Consider the following 9,283-nt stretch of genomic DNA (forward strand, 5'->3'; position numbering starts at 1 on the left):
ACTAAGCATAGTGTGCATAAATGATTAACTATCAGAGCCAGATGATGTACATGGTCTTCTTCCATCACAGACATCACAAAAATATCATCTATGTAAACATAACAGAAGTCTAAATTCCTTGTGATCTCATCCATGAAATGTTGAAATGTCTGTGCTGTGTTGCACAGGCCAAAAGGCATCCTAGTGTACTCGAATAGACCGAAAGGTGTGGTCACTGCTGTCTTGAGAACATTTTCTGTGACAACAGTGATCTGATAATACGCCTAGACTAGATCGATAGTGGAAAATATAGCTTTACCATGAATAGTGGCAGAGAAGTGTTCTATATGTGGCCCCGTCTACAGATCTGGGATGGTCCTCGCATTGAGCTCTCGGTAATTGCCACAGGGATGCCATTCGTTCTTCTTTGGTGCCACATGGATTGGGGCTGCCCAGCTGCAACTCGGAACTCTGCAAATCCCCACTGACAGCATGCTGTGGAATTCCTGCTTCACCACTCGCAACTTCTCTGGCATCAAACGTCTAGGCTTATCATGAAATGGCGGGCCTGGCATGGTCAAAATGCACTGTGCCATTGTGTGTTTAACTGGCGGGGGAGTAGGCGACTGCTGCATGATTTTGGGAAATTCTTTTAGTAATCATGTGTACGGTGCATCTTCTGCTATCGTACGTATTTTCATTGAAGTGATGAAACACACCTTCTCTGGAGTATGCAAGTTTGTAGTGCAATTGATCAGCTGCTTGCGTCGGAGATCAGGTATTAGATCATAAGAGGATGAACAATCAGCTCCTATGTGATAGGCTGCACTGTATCCACTACTGTGAAGCGCCACTGAAATGAAATGTATGGTGTAGGTTAAGCAACGATGTGACCTGAATATATGTTTTAATCTTAAGAGTTGTTAACAGCAAACAGACAAGAATTGTTGCAGGTCTGGCGTGGAACACGTACACTTCTACCCCCGTGATGTCCACTAGGTATTGTACGTTTGTGTTGCGGTCAGTGACAAAAAGTTAACATGCATTACTGGTATGAGTAGTTGTTGCTGCTGTTTTCTGCTTCATGTTTCCACTTGCATGGTGGTGTATGCTTTCACGCGTCATTACCGAATTTCGTGTGGTACCAACACAAATTTTGTGCCGATGACAAGAGGTTACAACTTGACGACTGGCGCCACAGTCGATGATGTGTGTGCCTCATTTGTAATGCAACTATTTGCACAGTAAGCTGCACTGATGGCAACTGGAGCAATGCTAGTGTTGCTGCAGACATATGCTCTGGCCATGCTGTCAGTGTTGACACGTTTGTTGCAGAATACATCTCAACGATCTGCCCATTGTGTGCGCTAGTGGATTTAAACCACCCGTGCACACTGTGAGATTTTTTGAGAGTCAGTGGGTAATCGGGACAGCCAAATATTGCACAGCATGTTGTCACCTACTGTGCTGCTTGCCAGTGTATGCAAATGGTGTAAAAGTTGCTGATCTCCTCAGTCCATAAAATTTTCTCTAGTCACTTCGTTTCTGATTGTGATAGGCGCATCACTAGTGCCTTCTTAATTGATGCAGGTCGTTTGGCATTGGGTGGTGCAGCAAGGATATCTTGTACCTCAACAGCTAAGTCTTCTGTTAGTGTCAACAGCTAAGTCTTCTGTTAGTGCTGCGACTACATAGCTATACTATATTTCGTCTGCTGCTATCTGTGCAAGGACAAACTGGCTTTCAAGCTGTGTAAACCACAACACCGGTTTGTGTTGCCAGAACAACAGGGTCTAATTGTAAACCTATTAACTGTGCTGCTTGTTGCTGGCTCTGTGGTGACTGGCAGATTGTCCGCTTTCGTGTGAGAATGAGCGCAGCGCGGCTGACGCGGAAGTAATGAACATTCACGTTATGGTGTGATGCGGAACCTCTGAAGTCAACGCGGTCATGTTGTTGTATTATTGTCAGGGCCACCAAATATGTGGTAGGTAGTAGAATTGAATGTCTATACATGATAGCTTGCATGTGTGGAAGACTGAACAGTTAACTGTTAAGAGAGGCATGGCATTGTCTGTATCAGTAACGTCCAATAGTAACTTTAAAGACAAATACTAGTCACATGGAATGTTTATATACCACTGTACACTTGCGTTTGTGGGGACAGAATGAGATGCTACACATAATTCCAGAAAGACAACCTGGATCCAAACAGCCTCAATCTAATGTTATCTTCTAAGACACATTTGAAGACAAGTCATAATTGTGGATGTCGATGACAGGTAAGTAATAGTAAGAAGACATTTGGAGTGTCAACTTCCAAATGCTAGGGAGTAGTGCCTGGCTACTCAACAGGGAAGAAATTGGATCTGCTGAAGCTGATCACTATATCAGATTGTTCTCTCTGCAGATGGTTTCGCAACAGTATCTAGAGCCCAGTTGTGTTGCGTATTTGCCTTCATACATTCACTGTCCTAATCTGCTACAATCATAAGTCTAAGCCGGGCACCAGCAAACCACAGCCTGGGAGCCAAATCTGGCCTGCCACATCCTTTCTACGGCCTGAAAGTTAAGAATGGATTTTACATTTTCAAGTTCTTAAAAATTTGAAGTGTGAAAACACAGAATGAAACGAGAAAATGATGTGAAAGTAACACATATTTCAGCGTCTGTGAAGCTGGATTGTCATAATGCTACATTTTTAAATACGTATTGCCACTGACTGGTAATGCGCTCTACGGTTGACCTGTGAGGTGAGTGTTTGCAAGAAAATTTGTGTTTTGTGGTTCTTCATACAGGAAGCTAGCTGAGTAAGCCACAACTCTGCACTGCCACTTTGGTGACCTGCAGTTTTAGTAGTACCTGTGTATCGCTGTTCTGTAACATTCTGTTCTTATTTCTTCTACAAGTGCATTTTCATAATGTTACTGTCAAAACCACAAAAGAAGATAAGAATGGACTTTGAATGTCATGCTTTTAAAGCAGAGTGGGCTGGGAATTATTTTGTTACTGATTTAGTTGGCATTGTGTATATTGTGCATTGACACTATAGTTGTACTAAGAGTACAATATGTACCAGCATTACCAACCTAAGCATTCACCACAATATTCCCAATTTATTTGGAAAGAATGGCTAAAAAAAATTAGAAACTTTGGAACAGGGTATGTCACTACAATGCAACTAAAGTAAGTTTACAAATTTCTCATTTGTTAGCCAAGCAGTAGAAACTGTTTACTGATGATAAGTTAATTTTATCATGTCTGATTATAATATGTCCTGAGAAAATAGTTTTGTATTTCTAAATCAAACAAGTGAAATCTAGTCTGGCCTCAGCAGCCAGAGATGGAGGTTGTGTGTGTCAGTCGTGTTGCGTCACGTGCATGAGTGCGCGCCTGTGTGTGTGTGTGTGTGTGTGTGTGTGTATTTATTTTTGATGAAGGCCTTCCTGGACAATCTGACAATCTATTTCTTGAGCCTATCTGCAATTCAGCATCTCTGCTATATGGTGAGTAGCAACTATCCTTTTCATAATATCATTTATTTAATTCTATTAGCCTTTCCCCAAGAACAATTGAGAATATTGGCAGCAACACTGGTAACCAATTAATTAACAAGGCAAATGATTTCAAGTGGTTTTCCCTGGCTCTTGAGGAGTTAATAGGAAGTGACTGATGAATTAGCTTGTATGAGTAGTCTGCATGGAACTACTTGGCAAAAATATTTTGAAAGCTCAACAAACACTAATGAAGAACAGCCTGCAGTAGAATCAGCTTACGATGTGTCCTGACTGTTTATGGTAAAAAATGTGTGTGGAATGGACAAAGGCTTAGTTGGACCCATTTACAAAGCTTATGAAAATAAAGGATGATCAAAACCTATGGTTATTCACTGCATTACTCATCAGCAGGTACTCTGTGGCAAATATGTGAATCTACCATATGTTTTAGGAGCAGTTGTGTCAGTGGTGAACTTCATTTGTTCTTGTGGACGCTCGGAAGTGGATTTCGTGACTTGACCCACCATACACCAGTTCGATGGTTAAGCGATGGTAAAGTTTTGTTATGATTTTTGAATTCTGGGCAGAGATTATCATTTTTCTATGTGAAGAAGAACTGCCATAAACCACTATTATTGAATACAGAATGACTTTGAGTATTAGCTGTTGAGTGAAACCTAAACTGCGATAAAGTTAGCTTGGCAAAACTGGCTTTGATTGAGTGACAAACCATTTCAAGCATTTCCCATGCTGTTAAATACTGCAAGAAGTAGTGAAATCTCCATTCCCTTACAAATTTGCAAGAGATACGTTTTCTGAGCTCAAAGAACAGTTCCAACAATATTTCATGGGTCTTGGAGCAAGTGCAGAAGACATTTCTATATTTGAGACTCCATTTGGGTGTACCATTCAGAAACTTCCACCTCACTTCTATTTGGAAGTGATTAATCTGCAGTGTGACAACATGATAAAAGGCAAATTTCAAGAGAAGAATTCAACAGAATTCTGTAAGTGTCTTGCAGGTGCCCAATATGTTGGGACTAAGATCACAGTTATTTAATTAGTTACATGGATCATGTTTCACAATAGAGCATAATGATGTGGAATGAGTCAGTTTAATTCAAACTGCAAATTAATTTGTACATATACACAAGTTAATGGAAACTCCAGGTAGGAATATCAAACACGTAAAAAAAGAAGAATAGGAAGAGGACAGATTGCTACTTACCGTAAAGAAGACACGTTAAATTGCAGACAGTCACAATTAAGAAACTTAAAGCTTTTGGCCACAGGCTTAATCATCAAAAGAGAAATGCACACCTCATGTACACATGACTGCCAACTCCAGCATCTCGGGTCAGAAAGCAACTATCTTGTGAGATGCAAGCAGTAATCTGGAGGGGAAGGGATAGTAGTATACAGGCGAGGAGAGAGATGAACGCTGTCTGGTGGAGTGTGCAGGGTCTAGACTGCCAGTAGGTGCAGTGTCAAGAGATTGTGGGGCAGGGAGGTGAGGAAGAAAAGAGCGTAAAAGGAGAGGAGGAGGAAAAGATGGGCACATGCATTGGCAGAGGGCTGCAAATAAACAGAGTGGGAGACAAGAATGGGGAGGAGATGACAGGACAGAAAGGGTGAAAACTGTTGGTAGGAGGGTATGGGGACAGTCTATACACTCCTGGAAATGGAAAAAAGAACACATTGACACCGGTGTGTCAGACCCACCATACTTGCTCCAGACACTGCGAGAGGACTGTACAAGCAATGATCACACGCACGGCACAGCGGACTCACCAGGAACCGCGGTGTTGGCCGTCGAATGGCGCTAGCTGCGCAGCATTTGTGCACCGCCGCCGTCAGTGTCAGCCAGTTTGCCGTGGCATCCGGAGCTCCATCGCAGTCTTTAACACTGGTAGCATGCCGCGACAGCGTGGACGTGAACCGTATGTGCAGTTGACGGACTTTGAGCGAGGGCGTATAGTGGGCATGCGGGAGGCCGGGTGGACGTACCACCGAATTGCTCAACACGTGGGGCGTGAGGTCCCCACAGTACATCGATGTTGTCGCCAGTGGTCGGCGGAAGGTGCACGTGCCCATCGACCTGGGACCGGACCGCAGCGATGCACGGATGCACGCCAAGACCGTAGGATCCTACGCAGTGCCGTAGGGGACCGCACCGCCACTTCCCAGCAAATTAGGGACACTGTTGCTCCTGGGGTATCGACGAGGACCATTCGCAACCGTCTCCATGAAGCTGGGCTACGGTCCCGCACACCGTTAGGCCGTCTTCCGCTCACGCCCCAACATTGTGCAGCCCGCCTCCAGTGGTGTCGCGACAGGCGTGAATGGAGGGACGAATGGAGACGTGTCGTCTTCAGCGATGACAGTCGCTTCTGCCTTGGTGCCAATGATGGTCATATGCGTGTTTGGCGCCGTGCAGGTGAGCGCCACAATCAGGACTGCATACGACCGAGGCACACAGGGCCAACACCCGGCATCATGGTGTGGGGAGCGATCTCCTACACTGGCCGTACACCACTGGTGATCGTCGAGGGGACACTGAATAGTGCATGGTACATCCAAACCGTCATCGAACCCATCGTTCTACCATTCCTAGACTGGCGAGGGAACTTGCTGTTCCAACAGGACAATGCACGTCCGCATGTATCCTGTGCCACACAACGTGCTCTAGAAGGTGTAAGTCAACTACTCTGGCCAGCAAGATCTCCGGATCTGTCCCCCATTGAGCATGTTTGGGACTGGATGAAGCGTCGTCTCACGCGGTCTGCACGTCCAGCACGAACGCTGGTCCAACTGAGGCGCCAGGTGGAAATGGCATGGCAAGCCATTCCACAGGACTACATCCAGCATCTCTACGATCGTCTCCATGGGAGAATAGCAGCCTGCATTGCTGCGAAAGGTGGATATACACTGTACTAGTGCCGACATTGTGCATGCTCTGTTGCCTGTGTCTATGTGCCTGTGGTTCTGTCAGTGTGATCATGTAATGTATCTGACCCCAGGAATGTGTCAATAAAGTTTCCCCTTCCTGGGGCAATGAATTCACGGTGTTCTTATTTCAATTTCCAGGAGTGTATTACCATAGGTTGAGGCCTGGATGACTACAGCAATGGAGAACGTGTTGTAAGGATAACTCCCATCTATGCTGTTCAGAAAAGCTGGTGATGGAGGGAAGGATTCAGGTGGCTCGGTTAGTGAAGCAGCCATTGAAATCAAGTATGTTATGTTCAGCTGCACGTTGTGCCACAGGGTGATATCTACTTTGCTCTTGACCACAGTTTGGAAGTGGCTGTTCATGCTGGTTGGTAATCATATCAATATAAAAAGCTGTACAATGAATGCAGTAGAGTGGTAAATGACATGGCTGCTTTCACAGGTGGCCCGGCCCCTGAAGGGGTAGGATAAACCTGTGAGAGGACTGGAACAGGAAGTGCTGGGTGGTTGGTTGGGTAGGTCTTGCACTGGGTCTTCCACAGTTATATGATCCTTGTGACAAGAGGTTGGGATTGGGAGTGGCATAGAGATTGACTAGGAGATTGTGTAGATTGGGGGGGGGGGGGGGGGGGGGGTGATGGAAACCAGTTAGGAAGGGTGGGGAAGTATCATGGGTAGGATGTCCGTTATTTCAGGGCATGGTGATAGGTAATCAAAGCCCTGGTGAAGGATGTGGTTCAGTTGTTCCAGTATGGGGTGGTAACATTGAGCGTGTCACGGGAAATGGCACAGGATATCTGTTTGTGGACTAGATAGCACCTATCTGTGAAGGCCTTGGTGACACCCATAGCATACTGAACAAGGGAGTTCTTAACACTGCAGATACAGCATCCCTGGTTGGCCAGGCTGCATGGGATGGATTTTGTGGTGTCAAGGGGGATTTTGTGGTGTTAAGAGGGTGACAGCTGTCAAATTGCAGGTACCGTTGATGGTTGGAATCTGAACAGAGGTGCAGATGGAGCCATCAGAGAGGAGGTGAATATCTAGGAAGGTGGCACACTGAGTTGAGGAGGACCACATGAAGCGGATGGGAGAGAAGGTGTTGAGGTTACGAAGGAACAAAGATAGGGTGTCTCAGCCCTGAGTCCAGATCATGAAGATGTCATCGGTGAACCTGAACCAGACTAGGGGTTTGGTGTTTTGGGAGGCTAGGAGGGTGTCCTGTAGATGGCCCATAAAAAAGTTAGCATAGAAGGATGCCATGCAGGTGCCCATGGCTGAGTCATGAATTTGTTTGTATACCTTCCCTTCTAATGAGAAATAGTTGTGGGTTAGAATAAAGTTAGTAAGGTGTATGAGGAATGAGGTAGTGGGTGTGGAGTCTGGACATTTAGAAAGGAAGTATTCAATAGCAGTAAGACTATCGTAATTGAGGAATGTTGGTGTATAGGGAAGTGGCATCAACAGTGACTAGTAGCAATCCAGGAGGTAAAGGGGTGGAAACAGTGGAGAGTCGTAGAAGGTAGTAGTTTGTGTCTTTGATGTGGGAGGCTAGATTATGGGCAATTGGCTGGAGGTATCGGTCTATGAGTGCTGAAATCCTTCCAGTGAGGGCACAATAACCAGCCACAATGGGGTGTTCAGGATTTTTGGGTTTTTCGATTTTGGGGAGTATGTAGAAGGTGGATGTGTGGAGTTGTCGTAGGGCGAGGAGGGAAATGGATTCAGGGGAGATGTTCTGTGGAGGGCCTAAGGCTTTAAGCAGGGATTGGAGTCTTTTCTGGACTTTTGGGAGGGAATCACTCTGACTAAGTGTATAGGTGGAAGAGTCAGACAATTGGCAGAGGTCTTCTGTCAGGTAGTCACCGCGATTCATACAATCATTGGTGGAAGCTTTGTCTGCAGGTGGGATGATCAGAATTTGTTTTGAGATTGTGTATGGCTGTTCTTCTACTGAAAGTTTGGTGTTCTGAGGAAGGGACCTGGGGAAGAATGGACAGGCTAAGTTGGAGGCTGGAAGGTGACCAGCAGAGGTTTACGTGGAAGGGGGGGGGGGGGGTGGGAGGGAGGTTACAGCTGGATGGTGGTATGGACTAGAAGAGGCAGGGTTCAGTGTAGGAATTAGGCTGATTTTGGTTTTGGGGGGATTGGCAGCAAAGAAGTGTAGATCTTCGAAAAGTCCAGCATGGCTAAATTTGGGTGTAGGGCTCAAGGTGAAGCCTTTGGATAGGACTGAAACATCTGTGCAGCTGAGGGTTTTGTTGGAGGGTTGGTAGGGAGTTTCGGGGGACGCGAAAAGTTGAAAAGGTCAGCTAGGCAAGGTTTAGCTGCCATTGAGGTGTAGACGAGGAGGAACACTGTGGGTACTATAGGGGTGTGATAGCATTGCCCCACGGAGGCAGTTGGTTGTCAGCAGGTTGGATAATTTATGGAGGTGGTGTCTGGAATGCTCCTCCAGGTACTGCAGAGCAAGGGATTCAATTACTGAGACGTGATGTATGTCTTAGGGATTGAAGAATAGTCGTACCTTACTGAGGGAGCAGAGGTGGTTCTGGGATGCCTGTGCTATGGATATATGTTTTTACAGTACCAGGTTTGTGAGGGCTAGGGATTGGTGGGATCCAGAGAAAGGAATCTTTAAAGTTAAGCAATTTGGGAGGGAGGGATTCCATGGGTTAGGCAACTTTTGAGAAACAGGATGTGGTACTGGGCTTTGGAAAGGGATAATTTACCAAACTAGTGCAGAAAGATGGAGAAAGGGAAACCATGTAAAACTACACACACATACTCCTGGATCCCTACTCGTTACTGCTGACGCCACCTCCCTATACACCAACATCCTTCAGGCTCCATAA

This window comes from Schistocerca serialis, chromosome 1 (assembly GCF_023864345.2).
Source record: "Schistocerca serialis cubense isolate TAMUIC-IGC-003099 chromosome 1, iqSchSeri2.2, whole genome shotgun sequence".
Taxonomy (NCBI): Eukaryota; Metazoa; Arthropoda; class Insecta; order Orthoptera; family Acrididae; genus Schistocerca; species Schistocerca serialis.